Below are 17,569 nucleotides of genomic sequence, written 5' to 3' on the forward strand. Positions count from 1 at the left end.
TAAAGACTCGCTGACACTTTATTTATATGGGCGCTTCCTTTAATTTGTCACCTCTATGTACTGTATGTGTGTATGTCTGTATGTGTGTATAAGAACTTGCTAGTATGCTAGAAATAATCCTCATTTGGATAGCATCGAGTTTTTTGTTAACAAGGAGAGGATGAACACTTACTCTTTATCCAGAGCAACTTACAAAACTGCTTGCTGGAAAAAAATAAGCCAAATTTGAAGAACACCATTAAGCAAAAATGTAGGTGGATGGTTTTTTTTCTGCCCCTAAGAAGGTTTAGCAGTCCTTTTTAAGTGTTTAGTGAATAAGTAAGTACTCAATCTTCGCTCGAAGGCGGCCGGTGACTCAGCGATTCAGACTGGCAGGAAATAGTCAGGAGTGAAAAGAGTCCTGATGTCAGGGAATCTAAAACGAACCTTTTTCTATGGAACACTGTGTGTGTGTGTGTGTGTGTGTGTGTGTGTGTGTGTGTATGTGTGTGCTTGTTCAATGTAAAATATTAGATGTAAAGAACAGAAATCTACATTTTGTACTGATGTCAAACCATAAAAAAAACAACATTTGTCTCGGTGTTGATGTTATACACAGCATTTTACTTTCACACACACACACACACACACACACACACACACACACACACACACACACACACACACACACACACACACACACACACATATACACGAAACACACTTTTTTCCATCCACACACAGTGCGTTCTCTTCTCTCTCACCGTTCTGGCACGTATACTGAAAGGACACTTCACAGACTGCAGGCTGGTGGAGAAGGAAGATAAACAAACGCAAACGAGGCCTTCTAAGGCTAAAGAGAGACGCTGTGCCACTCAGAGAGCAATGTCTTGGAAAGCTCTATGTTTTCCTTGTAAATCTCAGACATGTTGGTCCAGCCCTTGTGTCCTGAGCTGCTGCTGAGTGAAGAGCTCCCTCACAAGTGCACTCGCACACTGACAATACTGAACATCTTGCTCTGAAGACCTTTTTTCATGAATAAGCTGGATTTTATGAATATGCAAATCTGAAACTTCTTCAGCTCTGTAACCACGCCCCTTCTAGAATTATAATCCTGTCAATTTGCAAATCAGATCCTGATAGGTTCTTATTTTAATATGATCTAATAAGATACTTTCTAATAAACAGGAGCAACTTAAAGGGTTTTATTCTTTCTTTTTAATAACCTGTTTTTAAATAGATGATTTTATTCTTAGATGATTTCTGAAGACAAAAAAAAAAAAAGCTTGTTTAGTTAAGACCCCTATCTCATGGAGAACAATACTTCTTTACCTCAAAGCCTCTTTTCACAAACACGAACATTTCCTCTCAGAAAAATTATCGACTACGAGGCGTGAGTGTCCTTCGTCCGATTCCCAGAGAGAGGGCGGTTACTATAGAAACGGCAACACATTCCAACAAGCACGTTAATATAAACCACTGTCAGAGCTGCTGTTATAGAAAACAAGACACAAACATTAAGCAATGCTGTGGTGTAATTTCTCAGCAAGCCAACAACGAGCACACACAAATGATTAATCAGGGTTCGCTGTTGCACGGCTGTCTGGAATCTCACACAGGCCTGAACCCGTGGCGATAAAATTGAAGCGCTGCAGCAGTGAAAATTCTCTGAAGTGTTGAACCGCGTTGCTCGTGCCGTGTATTCATTTCCTCCTCTCCGTCCTCTTTGTGGTGTTCGTCGGCCACACAGCCGTCGTAAACACCTCTGCTGATTTAATCTGGTGGGTGTTGCTGTCGTAGGACAAAGCCAAAGCCACACTCTCGTGCTGCATGTGTGTTTTACTGCTTTCGCTTGTCTGCTGTAAACGAGCAGTGTTCTGGTTCAGCAGGACGGAGAGCATATCAGAGCAGAGGCACTTAATTATAGACTCATTCATCACCTCTGGATTCACCGCTTGGCAATCTTCCCGATGCTAGCTCTCTCTTTTCTCATCATCCCTTCCTTCGCCCACTTTGCTTTCATCGCTCCATCTGCTCCTCCCGCTCTTTTGGCTCGGTTTCTCCTGGTCCTCCTAATGACTCTTCTTGCTGTCTCTCACTCTCTCGCTATTCCTGTGCTGAAATCTTGCTTTTGTATTCATTCCCTGACTCTAAAATCACAGGAGTAACATGAAACTAGTTCTACCATAACAAGGAAGGTAATGTTGGCTAGGCAGCAAAAAAAAAAAAAGTGGCGAGGATCGTGTTGTAATCTGACCGAATTTACAAGAAGTGGAATAAGTATTTTACCTGTATACATTAGATAGACATGCTAGAGACATAGACAGACAATTAGCATGTATAATAATAGCTAATACCTAATTCTTCCAGAGAAAACTTGCTAGTGCTTTAAGACTAGGATAAACATGAATGCAAGGTCCAGAAGCAAGCTAACATCAATTACAAGCTATTGTTTTACAGAGAAAATTGGCCAACTAAGCTAATATAAATTAACTAGCCATCTGAATTTGGCTAATACTAGATTCATGAACAAGCTAAGAAATCACTGAGAAATAGGCTAGCCAAACATAACCCAGCTAGTTAGCAAATTAAAGAGGAATGCTGGATTTCTGAACAAGATAACACCAGTCACTAGCTAATGTCTGCACTGTAATCTGTCTGGCTAAGCAAAGTAGCTCACTGGGCTAAGTTTAGCTAGCTTCATTTTCTTTGCAAACTCTGTTTAGCTATTTTAGCCTTATATATTCTGTTAAATTCACACATTTATAGGTCTAATATTTGAACCGATTTACAAGATGTTTCGGACGCAGGTTAGAGAAACTCTACGCACTGATATTAACACTAACACACCCACACATGTTCAGATCTGCAGGTAAGAGAATTAACACACTTTGGTTAAATCTAAGCATCATCAGGAGGACAGTTACTCCCAAATCGTGGTTTGCTCCTGCTTCTCCTCTCTCAACGCTTGAGCTGTGTAAAGCGAGGAGGTTCAGATTTGGGCAGATGATTAACAAACAATATGCCAGAAGCTGTGTTTTGTCGTGCATGTTTTTTTTTAATTCACTGCCTGAGCATTTGGCAAGCCTTTTGTTGTATATCTTCTTGGTGCTTGAAGCTGAAATTGGGTAAGAATATTATTTCTAGGTCAGTTTGGATTTCAAGCGCAGTCGCCAAAAGAAGCATAAAGAAAATGTCTAATCGTAAAGCAGCTGTCAGAATGGAAACGTCAGATCCCTAAACCAAGATCTTAAATCTTCCTCTCACGTGTGCTCCAACCGAGGCTGATACGGGACGTGCCTGCGGGTTTGGCTCGACACATGACGTACGACATTAAAATTAGCGCACGACCCCCAGGCCGCAAGTGGTTGCCTTTAGCGCTTATGTCACGGCGGTGAGATGATCGATGATCGTCATCGACCTCAGCCGTCGACAAACACACGCGCTATACCCGCTGATTAGATCCATCGCTCTCTGCCATGGCTCTGGATTTGGCCCTGTATTCTCCAAAAGAGTGCTGCACTGACCTCAAAAGTTTCCATGAAGCACTTACCACGCTAATGCAATGCACATAAACTTTGTGTGCACATATGTATACAGTAGGTGTGTGAATATGTGTGTGTGTGTACGTGTCTACTTTCCCATCATTCTCATCACAAACGTCAAGGACCCAAAGACCTATAATAAAAGGCAATTAACACAGCAAAAACACCAAGGCATGACACATTTAAATTAACCCAGTTAACGTACCTTTTCTTTAATTCGACCAACTCGGCTCTTAACTACTGATCCACTGACCTCACACATCCTCAATTCAAGTAAAAAAACCCCAACAACTTGTAAGTATCTAAAGCTCAGGAAAGAAGACCAGGGAAAAAAAACCACATCTTTCACAGTTAGACATGAGGGTCCTTCCTGAGTCTGATGTTAATGAACTATACAGGCTCAGCTCAGGCTGAGATACTAGACTTGTGATTCTAAAGACATAATGTGAAATCTGTCTCATTCTCTTTTGAAAAATAAAAAAAATCTAGAATACAACTCTGGTCCTGATCTAACTTTTAATGAGTTCTCATGAGTTTTTCAGTTGACCATCACTAATAGCATCAGCGAATTCATCTGCTTTGCCATTAATACATTTTGGAAAAGTGCTACTGGTCTTTTTTATTCTATATTTACTAGGTTTAATTTTGTTGACATTTGATTATTATTATTTTTTACAGGAGCCCAGATTGAATTTCACCATTTCATATTTTGCATATACAGTATGAAGTTTGAGGGACGAGGGTGGGGTGAACGCATGTGTTTTTAAAAAATTTGACTGGAGGACACTGACAAGTGAAAAATAGCTAATTTAATTATGTGGTGTTACGAATAACTAATACTAATAACTAATAAATCTTTGCTACTGGATAGGCATGAGAATCATTTACATCAACTCTAAACATAAATAAATACTGTACATGTGTGCAAGAGAGAGATATTTTAGGGTTAAAATATCATTTTTCTCCTTCTTTTCTCCCCTAAGACAAGCATTATCTTTCTGAGTTTCTCCGGCTATTTCTTTCACGGACAGAACACTTATACACTGACAGATGAGAACTCAAAATGCACTTCCCGAGACGAGGAGTGTCATGAGCCTATCTGCAGATTGTGTTAGTGTGTCTTAGAGTGTGTGTGTTAAGATGGGGTACATGTGACAGGCCGGTTTGTTCCGCACTCGTCTCATTTTTTAGCCTGGCTCTCAGGGAGTAGCGCAAGACAGGGAGAGCCTGTCAAAAAGCCCATTGCAATCTGATCCCTCTGACACCAGTTTCTGTGAATTTGCTCCCAAGGCTCTTTTTCTCAGAGCATAATCTTACTGAAGACAAAAACAGGAGACCGCAACTGAACAGCAGTAACTGTACGTTAAAGGTTATATTCATTGTTTCTCCATTCATTTCATTTCAATGTAAAGGCCTTAACTAAACAAAAACAAAAAACAAACTAACAAAATAAAAACTTATACTATTACTAAAATAATTTTTGCTCCATAATTTTTAATTGACAACTTTGCTACATGCAAAAAATTCTATAAATTATATCAAATATTCTAGCTAGCTAACATTAAACCCTAAACTCCACCAATTGCAGTAAATAACATAAAACAATTATATAATAGTAACACGGTGTGGTTTACTTTAGCAACATTTAAACATGATTATGTAATAAAGTGAAGTTATAGTTATCTACTTTAGCTGTAATATTTGTTTAGTATTGGTGTATCTGGCTTAGCAGAGTTGATCAGTTTATATGCTTATTAGCTGGATTATTGTAGTAGCAGGCTTTTTGTCATGGAAAAGGGCAATTTCAGTTTCTTCTCCAGTTATAACCCTTTCTGCAAACATTAGTGTATGAAAGATTTTTCTTTTTACAATATACATCTTTATATTCTAATGTTTAGCCATTTTTAGATCCTTTGCTTCTAGAATAAATATGGCCCGATCATTGTGAAGTTATGGCTGAGCCCATGCCTTTAGGCTAATGTTTTATGTGCTACTGTTCATGTGTTGTGTGTGTGTGTGTTCAAGCACCAATAAAAGATATAGCCAAAAGAGAGAAATGGCCCAGCATGTCACCGGATCCATCGCTGACCTGCATGCTGAGCATCAATTGGCTCCGGCAGAGCAAACAGGAAATAGAGAAAGCAGCGGGGGAGGAGGTGTGTGCACGTGTGTTTGTGGGTGGGTGGTACGCGGCAGGAGGGCGGACAAGGTTTTGGCCGGCATGCCAAAAATGAAAGAAATCAATGGACTAATTTCTTTGAGATGAAATGTGAAAAGTTTGCCCAGAGCCTCCCACTTCAGTGTTTCTGGTTCTATATTTCTATCCTCTCTCCTCTGACCATGATTTGTAAGTTCCTCTTATAGAACAGCACTAAGTGTGGAGATAAAGTGTGTCTGCAGATACAGGGTGACTTTTACAGCAATGTCACTGTCTGTCGTTATGACAGCGAGATCCATAGACGGTATCGCAATCTGTCGTGCTAAATATGTCCAGCTTGCAGTCAGTCACTCACTCAAGGACACCGCTCAAACGAGGGCAACAAGGCATCAGTGGCTGATAAAGCCATGTAGTTTCTGCACCATGCAACACTGGACTGGGGCATTTTAAAGCCACACACATTGAAAGAGGCCAAGAGCAAACAGACCCAGATAGGAGGTAGAAACAAAAATCAGGTTAGCCCACTGCTGGAAGATCAGAGGTTGACCTCCCCTGTAGTTTAACTCCAACCCTAATCTTACACACCTGCCTCTTATATTCACAAATGTCTAGAGACCAGGATTAGCTGGATCAGGTGTGTTTCATTAGTAGTGGAGCTACAGTAAGGAACACCGGGTGAGTGATCTCCCATAGCACAATGGTTCTCAGTTACAGTTTGGTTCCTCTGGTGCTAACCTACCCAAATTATTGTTATCAAATCACTGAGAGGGAAAAAGACAGACTAGACCAGCACTGAACGATGTTTAGGGCTAGTATATGAACATTTATAAAGGTACCTGGTCATTCAGGGTAGAGGTCTTCTCAGGTCTAAAGAAATGTACCCGACCCGAAGTGACCCGAATCACTTTTACCCGGACCCGACCTGCATAATTTTTTTTTTTAAGAAAGACCCGACCCGAGACAAACCGAAAAAAATTTGACCCGAGTCCGACCCGGCGGCAATTTTTTTTAACCCGGATGTTGCATAACTCTACACTAAAGTAACCGCTACAGCGTGGATTCAAAATTGATTAACAGGTCTGTTTTAACGAAAATGAGCTTACCGCCAGCCACACGTCGCCAGCCACATGTCGCAAGCGGTCTTGGCAAACAGAGGAGAGGTTGGAAAAGGACTCGAGTCGATGCACACACGCGAGATACAGTAGTTCGGGTCTTCTCGGGTCCGTTCGGTAAAAACACATTAATTTTAAATTACCCGAGACCCGATGCCGCTATTATTAGACCCGGCCGTTGTCCGAGGCACATGTGAAACTTTTAGACCCGAACCCGCTCGGGTCTCGGGTCGGACCTCAGGTTTTCGGATCTAAGTGAACCCGTGAAGACCTCTAATTCAGGGTAGTGCATGCTCACGAAGTGGTATTCTTAAAGTTCAGTCTTTTGTACCATTAAGAGAGAGAAACCTTTTGAGCAACACTGCAAAGACAGAGAACATATATTCAGTGACCTTCAAGTTCCTGCTCCAAAGTAGGTATTATTGGTGATGACGAACTCCTAAGATGACTGTGACGCTTGAGTACAACTAGCCAGTGATGTTCAGCATGCCAAGCTGCATCCTAAACATTTTTATCCTATGTAAGGCTGGTCTCAGAAATATGATTCTGGCAATGATTATGAATAACAGTACTGTATATCTAGAGACAATAAGCTCTTTCTGCCATTTGTAGTGAAGGCCACATAAAGCATTGGTGTTAAAAATAAAGAAAGGGAGGAGCAGGCATGCGGCACAGCTGAGAGTTCCTTAAAGATTTGTGTGCTGTCAGGCAACCTAAATCACAACAGCTGAGATTGCACGCTGCTGCCTGCATGCTTCTCTAGCTTTTTTCCTTTGCACTCTACCATTCTCATCTGTCTGTCTCCTTTTTCTTAGTCAAAATTTAGAAGTCTGTTGAATCATAAACTCCGTAATCAAAAAACCAGGAAGGAGGACAGAAAGTAAAAGAAAAAATAACTCCAAGCAGACCCATTTATCTCAGCTGTGCCGAAATAAAAATTCCACTTTCTGTAGCAAATACGTTGTCCAACTAGCTAAGTCAACAGAGTGTATATTGAAACTGGACTCAAGACAGAACTGGTCAGCATGAGCAAATAGTCACGAACATACCCAGGAGGCAGCAAAGTCAGCAAAGCAGGCAATGGGAAACATTAAGAAAAGCATTACACCGTTCAGCAGGCTTTAGAGAAATCACCGTGCCAGCTGCATGACACACGTTGCTTTAAGCCAGTTGGAGGAACTTACTTACCACTTCCTTTCCTCTGGCTTATCTTGCTTTTTTGGCCTGGATTTCAAAAAACAGACACCACTGAGGAATCAAGGTTAAGTTCAGGGCAAGAGCTCTCACTTTTCCTTAATGGGAAAAACCTGCTCTGAAGATTTGATAGAGCAAGTGTAAGTGGCGCTCAAACCGGACAGGCAAGATGAGGAAGAATTCCCCTCATGGCTCCGTGATAAATGGCAGAACCCGGAGTACCAAGGGTTGGACGAATTCCAAGATTCCCAAACCAGAACAAGCAGACCTGAGGTGGCCTGAGTGCATCTAAAAGTCAGACTGAAGTCTGAACTCAAGTCCCAGCACAGTCACCCCAGCCCCCATCAAATTATCCCCTCTTTGTACCGTCCCACTAACTAGTCCCCCATGACCACCCCCTTCTGAGTACTGCCTCTATGTTCTGTGCCATCGAGGTCCCAACCAATCACAGCCCAGCTGATCTGAGTGTCCTAGAAGGAAACAGGGATTAGTTCAACAACCTCTGATTAAGTAAAGGAAGATCGGACAAGTGTTTAAGGGAGTCGGAAATACCATAGGATAAGCAGTACCTTAGCAAAAGCGATAAAATAAAGGACCTGCGAGTGGATGTCAAACAGAAAAGAAGAAGAAAACCCTTTAACCTTTCTTCCTCCCTCCCTCTCCATATAACGAATGAAATCCAATCTGTGCAAGCGCCAGTGGGACTCGGTCATTCATCACAGCCATATGAACGTGCTTTCACTTTAGCTCTGGCTCACAGTACGACTCCTTTAACAGACATCCACTTACGCACAGGACCTCCTGATCAACGCACCACAGGAGCTGAGTCACAACGCAATAATCACCAGGCCCCATCATTTACCGGCACAACAACCGTTCACCCTGAACGACATTCCAAATGCAGGAAAAGCTCCCCATATTGGAAACACGTTCCAGGAGTTACCTTTCCTGTTTAATTTAAGTGTTGCCCTCGAGTCAACCATGCAACGTTATCAAAGGCTAAACACTACTAGATCTACACACAATGGCAAAATACCCGAAGTACCCAAGCTTTAAGATATTTAAGGCTCTATTATTATTATTTGCCCCCTTGTTGCAATTTTTAGAGCTGGAAATAAATATGGCTCCACTGGCGTGGGTGGAGCGCCTCAACGGGGGTGCAAAATCTGACAACACTGTGATATTTCTGAACCCGTTTTGGTCTAAACTTGTGTTTACATTACCACTTATCAAGAAAAATTAGGTTTACAATAAAAATGATGTTTATAATAAAACTCTTCAGGGGCATGAACTTCTCAGAATCAGGTTTATTGGCAAAGTATGTTTTTATATAGACAAGGAATTTGGTACTGGCAACAATCAACACCGGGCTGATGTCATGCTGTTCGCATCCCAAATGTCGCATCGCTGAATTGTTACACCACACCAATGTAGCAACGATTACAAAGTTTTCTTTATTGAAAATAATTCATCGATCTTTTTATCCCTTTCCCAATAGAGGAAGGGGTCCACTCACCTAAGCCAAGATCACGACATCTTGTTTTTGTGGTTGCGTTATTAACAAACATAAAGCTCAGTGTCTTATTACAATTGTGCAGACGTCTTAATTTGAGAAGCCGGTCGCTGTAACTAAAAAAAACCCAGCCCTGTCTGAGCACGCTCATAGTAGCTGATTCTTTTCTAAATCCCTCAACATGCTGATTGTTACTGTGGGCCCATATGAGACTAATAAGTGACAATGGCCTTATTTAGGTGGTTAAGAAATATAGGCAGGAGACTGTTTTGTGCCAATTGCAGTAAAAATTCCACAGCTGTGTGCAGAGCTGTGTAACATAGTTATGTGTGGGCTGGATACCAGGCAACCTGCCGGAAACTCCTACACCAGCTCTCTCGGTGGGTTTTCGGAGTCACGGCAGGTCACAGGATATGTATTTGCCCATATTGTGTAAGGGAGCACTGAGATACATTACTCAATTGCTTCAAATGATTCTATGGCTAATTTTGATTTGCACGATTCAGAAAACATTCATTCATTCATTCATTCTCTACCGCTTATCTGAATTTCACGGGGAGCCTGTGCCTATCTCAGGCGTCATCGGGCATCGAGGCAGGATACACCCTGGACGGAGTCCCAACCCATCACAGGGCACACACACACTCTCACACTACGGACAATTTTTCAGAGATGCCAATCAACCTACCATGCATGTCTTTGGACCAGGGGAGGAAACCGGAGTACCCGGAGGAAACCCCGAGGCACGGGGAGAACATGCAAACTCCACACACACAAGGCGGAGGCGGGAATCGAACCCCCAACCCTGGAGGTGTGAGGCGAACGTGCTAACCACTAAGCCACTGTGCCCCCCATTCAGAAAACATGTTCTTATTTAAAGATGAATGCTGGTCACGGTCGTGATGAGTCACTTGGTGGCGAGACCAAAACCTCACCTGGTGGAGAAGCTCAGGATGAAACCACGGACACGAGAGCTGTGTGGCGGTGATGCTACCCGTTGTACCACTGTGCCACCAATGCTAGCGCTCTTCTTTTAGCTAGCTTTAGTTCATATCAGCATGGTAAAGCGATCTGTACATTCCTATCAAAAGTAAGTGTACCCTAACTTTAATCAGATATTTGAACCAAGCTTCAAGACACGAGCTTCCGGCCACGTCGGACGGCGTTACAAAAAAATTAGGGAGGACGTGAAAGAAGAGACGACGACGAAAAAGGAGAAAAAGGAAGCATTCTCTCCACTCCTCCCACATACTTGCTCTCTCATCCCTTCTTATGTCAGAGTTAATTGAAGTGATCCATCAATCCGACGTCCCTTAGCGAGAGGGAAAGGAGGAACGGTGAAGAGAGAGAAAGGATGAGGTGGTGGAGAGAGGGGGAGGGGAGGGGATATCACTTAAATACTCCTAAAAGCTTCTTGACCTATCAATGTAATGAATTTAAGTTGTCAAAGTGGAAGAATAATCTATCATCCGCATAGTGTGTGATCGAGCGGGCGAGAAAGAGAAAGCTTTTTTTGTCCTCCTCAGGGATCTGTGACTGGAGATGGTGGGAGAGAGATCGGATCGATGTAGAAACACGATCGAAACCGGGTAAAGAAACCGTACGTGGAATGCTTTAGTTTTTGTGACTAACGTGGTTTGTGTTCCATAAAAAAAAGTGAGCGATGCAGCGAGACAGACGAAGGGAGTCAGTGATGCTCCAATATCATCCGGAGTCTATCCAGCTGTTAAAGTCATTTCGTTCCACTGGTGGTTTTTGAGACGGGGCTCAGTTGACATCTTATACACATAATCGTATGGCATGAGACACTTCCATGACAGCGTTTTTTTTTTTTTTCCTTTTTTTACTTCATCTCAAATCTGTCAGTTTCAACACTGCTAAAAAGAAAACGTTCCTGTCTCTTAAAAATGTTGCCTAAAACCATTGCTCATAATCCTTTCCCAAGCTGAACAGTGTGGTTTTATCTTGTGTGTGTCTCTATGTGTATGTGTGTGTGTAAGACACCGGGGTCTAGTGCCACGCTGTTATCTGTATCTTTATCTATTCAGCGTAGCTGTATCCGGATTTAAACACACAGTGGGCGGATCCTACAGCACACTTTTTTATAATTAAATATAAACCTCAGATAGAAGACAGAAGGAGAAATGTCAGTACTCTCAGCTAAGTTCCTCAATCGTAGCTACATGGTTGTGAAAGAAGAAGTTTTTTCATCTTGCAGTTATTATATATATGTTAGTACTGTATTTGTTTATCTAAACAAACCAGTCTCGTTTAAAACCATCGAGATCCTGACTTAGTTACTAAGGATGAAAGGATCAAACGTGTGAACGTGTTCTTTCTCTGTCACAAGCTTCCTACAGTATGTGTTCCGCATGATGGTTCGAATGCCTGCTGCACATGTCTGTGTTTGTGTCTGTTACGACTAGGATACGAATCATTTAAGAAGAAGAACACGTGATAACGCCTTCACCGCTGCTGGGGCTAATACTGTATGTAGCTCACGCTGAGTTACGGGTGTTTGATTCTCAGCCTTTCAACAGGCCGCAGTTTTCATTTTTCAGGAGAGACGGTGTTTTAAACCACAACCTGAGTTTGGGCCAAGATAGAAAGACTGAACACTGCACTATACTGTACACATGCATGAATGCACACTTGTGCACACACACATCACTCTCAGCTTGGCAGAACTCTGTCTAATAGCAAAGCCTACAGAATCCACTCTGTAGTTTGCTGTGTGTGTGTGTGTGTGTGTGTGTGTGTGTGTGTGTGTGTGTGCGTGCGTGTGTGTGTACGTGTGTGTACGCGTATGCCTGGCTTTTATTAGTGAGGAAGTTGCAACACGGAGCACAAGCTGGAAATGTCTTTAAACAGTTGAAGAAAGCTCTGGTGATGAAAGGTAATGGGAAAGTAACACTCTGCAAAAAAAAAAAAAAAACTTTCCTCAACACTCGAAACGTTCTTCGTTCTGTACTCCTGAGTATTTTACGAAACATAATTCTGTAAGAGATATAGCACAGTCAGTCACAGCTCGGTTAAAGCCTTGTTTTTTATTGGTCAAAAAATTAAATTTTTATTCAGATTCATTGTGTCATTGTGTATAACGTCGTTCCGACATCAGTGATAACAAGAACTTGGTTCGTTAGATTTGGAATGTAATCGTAAACAATAAAGAACGATAAAAGGATGATTTATTGACGAGTTGCTTCTTAATAAATACACAGTTGTTCGGCATCAGCAAATCGCTACAGAACAAAGATGAACGATTTGCTGGATGGTGAACGGTGCATGTTTGTATTATAGCTGCCAAGATTGCAGAGAGAGAGAGAGAGAGAGAGAGAGAGAGAGAGAGAAAGAGAGAGAGTGAGAGAGAGAGAGAGAGAGAGAGAGAGAGAGAGAGAGAGGAGAACAAACAAAAGTCTAGTGATGGAAGGAAACTGTTTTTCAAATAAGAAACCAAAGTAAACACTCTTTTGTTAAACGCTTCACATGATGTGACGACTTGTGGCCGTGTTGACGACCTTGGCGATGATGATGATGATCCTTCTGATCACAGCACAGGAAAATAAAAGGAAACGGGGGAGGGAAAAAAAATCAGATGATAAAAAGGAGAAGGAGGACAAACCATCAGAAACCCGCTTCCCGACAGATGTTTCCGATCTATTTACCCTCATGATGAAGATGCCACTCAGTGGAAAACTCAACGCTCTTTGCTCGTTACTAAAACAGAGCTTTAATGGACTAATAAACACCACCCCAGTTTGTATACCACAGATATGTCGCATTGGGAAAAAAAAAAAAAAATCAGCTTTGCTATCTTAGAACACGTCCAGGTCTGGTTCGGTCGCTTGATCGGATGCTATCAATTGCCTCTTTTTTACTTTCCATTCAAAGCTTCTAATCAGAATATCTCTTGGGAAGAGAGGGTTGGTCTCATCTTCAATCAGTCAATCACAGAGCTTTGATGAACCCTTGTCTAAATCCCAGCAGGCCAATCAGACAACACAGTGATCAAGGCTCTCACTTGAGCTACCAGTCCGGCTCAAACGATGTCAAGCTTAACCTACGGATGAAGTACATATTAGCTAAGTATCTTTGGGTTTAGAAGGGGGGGAAAAAAGTGCAAAAGGTCACGACCTGGTTTCTCAACAAGCTTGGAAGTATTTCTTGCTGCTTCTCTCTTCCGTTTCGGTCCGTTCCATATTTCGAATCGAACGCAGCTTTCTCTTATTTCTGTCTCTCAAAAAACGTTGCGGTTACTTTCGACTCCACATATGGATCGGGGATTTCTGGAAAAATGCATGAAGTGCTCAAATCCCTCCAGCTTAGTTTTAAAGTTAAAGCTCGAACTAAAGCCAAAAGGTTGCAACAATGACTCAGATTCTTTGTGAAAACTCTGTGGGAGAAAATCCTGTCTGGACAGTAAAAGATCCACAGAGTTGATTCACCGTTCGAGAAACTGCCCCTTAAATGATAACAGACTTTCAAAAAAAATCTTGCTCTGATTCTGTGATACGTTACTGGAAAGGACAAAAAGCCTCCTTTATACACCACCTCCGACTTCCATTCTAAATGAACCAGAACATTTACATCGATCCCGTCTGTCCTCGGGTAAATATCTGCAAAAAGAGAACTGATAGTTTGCAGGCTGGACGTGTTGCCTCAGCAGACGAGAAGAATTCTTCTCCTCTTGCTCAAGCACTTTGTGGCTTTTTCGGGGTGTAAACATACAACAACGCTCATTCCGCTCATCAGCTCTGAAGCCTCTCCAGGCCCAATGATGAGAAACACATGGTTCCATTACAGACCCTTTAAAGAGGCCAGAACAATGGAGGAGTCAATTAGATCTTGCCATAAAATGGAGCAGGATGGGAAGGTTCTGCAGGATGGTCATCCTATTCACAGAGTGTCATGCTGAGTCTTTCTCCACCCATGTACTCTCCAGCGCAGACCTCTCTGTGTGATACTGTGGCACGATCAATCAATAGTTATTACCTTTCATTGACGGAACCAAGCTGAGCTCCGATAGTCTGCACACGTATTGATTCTTACTGCACAAATGCTATCAGGAACCAGAACTAGCTTTACCCACTAGGTGAGAACTCAGAGGAGCAGACAGATCAAATAAAGGAGAACTTGTATCATTGTTGCAGGTCCACCGGCGATAAGATGGGGTACAAAGGAAAGAAAGATTGTCCTGGGTAATAAAATGTCAGGAGTGCACGACCCTGAGAATGAACATGTCAAGAGACCCAGACTTCTTGTTGGGGCCAATGGAACAGCAGACCAAATACTGATCTCAACTCAGACTGCAGAACTAATGTAGGTTTAATAAACTAAGCCTGGATATTTATCCTTTTTACCCCTAGTTTACTGGCGTTCCAATCTGAGAGCCGAACGGAAACGATGGACATTTTCAATCTGTAGAAACAAATAAATGTGCGAGTTGGCTCGCTGGCTGCGAGTCTGATATAAAATGAGTCAAGACTCTGTTGGCATTCAGTGTGAGACGTGTGTTTTTCCCCCTGTTAATAACTTTACAAAGAATTTTAGAGATTGAAGATAAAATTTAGTTGCTTCTAAACAAGCACTTAGGGAATCTCAACGTTTTGAACATTTACATTTATGATATTCCACTTTTTGGTCTCTGGTAAAAGGAAATCATTCATTCATTCATTCATTTTCTACCGCTTATCCGAACTTCTCGGGTCACGGGGAGCCTGTGCCTATCTCAGGCGTCATCGGGCATCGAGGCAGGATACACCCTGGACGGAGTGCCAACCCATCACAGGGCACACACACTCTCATTCACTCACACACACACACACACACACATACACACACTACGGACAATTTTCCAGAGATGCCAATCAACCTACCATGCATGTCTTTGGACCGGGGGAGGAAACCGGAGTACCCGGAGGAAACCCCCGAGGCACGGGGAGAACATGCAAACTCCACACACACAAGGCGGAGGCGGGAATCAAACCCCCAACCCTGGAGGTGTGAGGTGAATGTGCTAACTACTGAGCCACCGTGCCCCCTCAATTTAGATAATTAAAAAAAAAAATCAGTTAAACCCAAGATTGACAAATGAAGCGCATGGACTTCTATTGTCAGCTAGTTAGCTAGTGTTGTGCATGGACCATTTTGGCTCCATTTGTGCAATCTCCTTAAAAGGCATTCTTCAAGGATTCTTTGGGTGTTTAATTGTTCTGTCTGTCTAAAGGACGGCTGCTCGGTGAATGACAAACCTTCTGTTGTCTCCTCTCGGGACAAAACCCTTGAAGAACCCTCGAGGGCAATAGATTTTTTTTCTGAGGCTAAAGTTTGATTTGTTTGTATAAACTTTACACAATCCAACCAGCGTAATTCTGTCTATGATCGAACTGGTTGATGTATTTAGTGAAATGAGGACTATTCGGCCACTTCTAGTTCAGTAAATTTAAAGCCGAGTTAGACATGAAGTTCTGAAACTCTGACATCAAACGCAGATCCGAGACCACCGCTACTACAATTATGAAACTCAGGAAATTCATGTGCAACTTTCAGGTCAGAATTTCATACTGTTAGTCATTATGAATGCTCATGAAAGCAGCATTAGTCACATCATAGGGAAAAAGGAGGAGAAGGAGGTTGGTGAGGAGGAAGAGAGAGAGAGAGAGAGAGAGAGAGAGAGAGAGAGAGAGAGAGAGAGAGAGAGAGAGAGAGAGGGAAAAAGAAAGCGTGGAGCCTAAGCAGAAAGGAAACACTGACGTTAACAGTACTCCAGAGGTCTGGCAACATTTTTATGAAGTCTAACCGCTTGGAGAAAAGAGGCAATGCTCTCTCTGACAGCACCGTGTAAACTTCACGAGGCCAGTGTCAGTTTGTTCGCCTGCTTCGCATCGCCGGCTTTTACTCCTCTACGAGACAATAGGAAGGAAGGAAGAAAGGAATCCTCCTCCTGTTCTCCCTTCTGTTCTCCCAGCGTCTGCTATTCCAGGCTCTGTTTCAAGAGCCCCTGGAATCCAATTCCACTCCACAGATGTTATATTTAAAAGAATAAAGATACAGAGAGGAAAAACTAACGAGTGTACGAGAAAGAGAAATGAATAAGGTATCGTATCGTATCGTCAGCCGTCTGGTCTGACACTTTTGTGTCGTTTCCTGAAGTGTGTGCTGCATGTCGGCGTGTCGCACGTGAACATGCGTCTATCTGCACCATGGAGTCGTGTTTAATAATTAAACCGTAAACAGCAGCAGGAAGAGGTGGAACGAAGCCGCACTGCTGCAACACGATCCTCGCTTCTCCGGAGCGACTCGTGTCCCAGAATCCCCTACACTATTCTCGTGCCAGGCCAAACAACTCAAGAAGCCAATTAGCAGCTAATGCAGTCACTTCTTTATTAAAAGGCTATCCACTATTCTCTTTGTGTTGCTGCTGGGATTAGTAACCGGTCTGTCGAGGCGGTGCTCTTGGCTCCGAATTATAGAAAGGGGATAGAATTATTAGCTTTGGCAGCAAGACATAGGATATGCACCACCTACTTTCATTGGAACTTTTAAAGGGGGGGGGAACTTCTGAAGATCCAGTCAAAGTAACAGATAATCACAATATCAGATAATAGTCTTTTCCTCTGTACGGACATTCAGCCAAAATGTGGAGTTTTCTTTAATTCCTGGTGCGTTTCTACTGTAATGCATCCGTCGCCAAGACATCAGACCAGAGCTCTAGAAATGATATGTGACTTGTAGCACTTCGGATCCGAAAAACCAAAACCCGAAACGCTACATTAAGAAATGGAGCCGGTTCAGAAAGCTACGTCCTCCCGGCTTGCTCGTTAAGCGGGTTTTATCGATCCCTTCCAAACAGGTTCGGAAAAGCGCTTCAAAGGAGAAGGGAAAACTCACTTGGAGCAGCTTCCACAGAACGTGCCAGCCATGCAGTAGTTTGCCAGTTGTGATATTTGTAGGAATCTCGTTCGTTATGACAACTCATGACACGTTTCAGCTATTATTGCTAATTCCTGTTTCGTATATTCCTAATTCCTGCCAAGTTGGATTCTGATGGACAGTATACGTAGCTGAA

The 17,569-nt window shown here is 42.5% G+C and overlaps 1 protein-coding gene across 3 annotated transcripts in view; it reads right to left on the reverse strand.

Annotated features, from left to right (window-relative positions):
* Positions 1–17,569, reverse strand: part of prickle2b (prickle homolog 2b) — a 92,074-nt gene that overhangs the window by 41,266 nt on the left and 33,239 nt on the right. The window contains exon 1 of one of the 3 annotated variants that reach the window (XM_047810017.1): positions 7,983–8,250. The exons of the other annotated variants lie outside the window; for them this stretch is intronic. The gene's annotated coding sequence lies outside the window, so the exon portion shown is untranslated. Of the gene's footprint in view, positions 1–7,982; positions 8,251–17,569 lie in introns of those variants that run through there. 3 annotated transcript variants of the gene reach the window in all.

Source organism: Tachysurus fulvidraco, chromosome 2 (genome assembly GCF_022655615.1).
Source record: "Tachysurus fulvidraco isolate hzauxx_2018 chromosome 2, HZAU_PFXX_2.0, whole genome shotgun sequence".
Taxonomy (NCBI): Eukaryota; Metazoa; Chordata; class Actinopteri; order Siluriformes; family Bagridae; genus Tachysurus; species Tachysurus fulvidraco.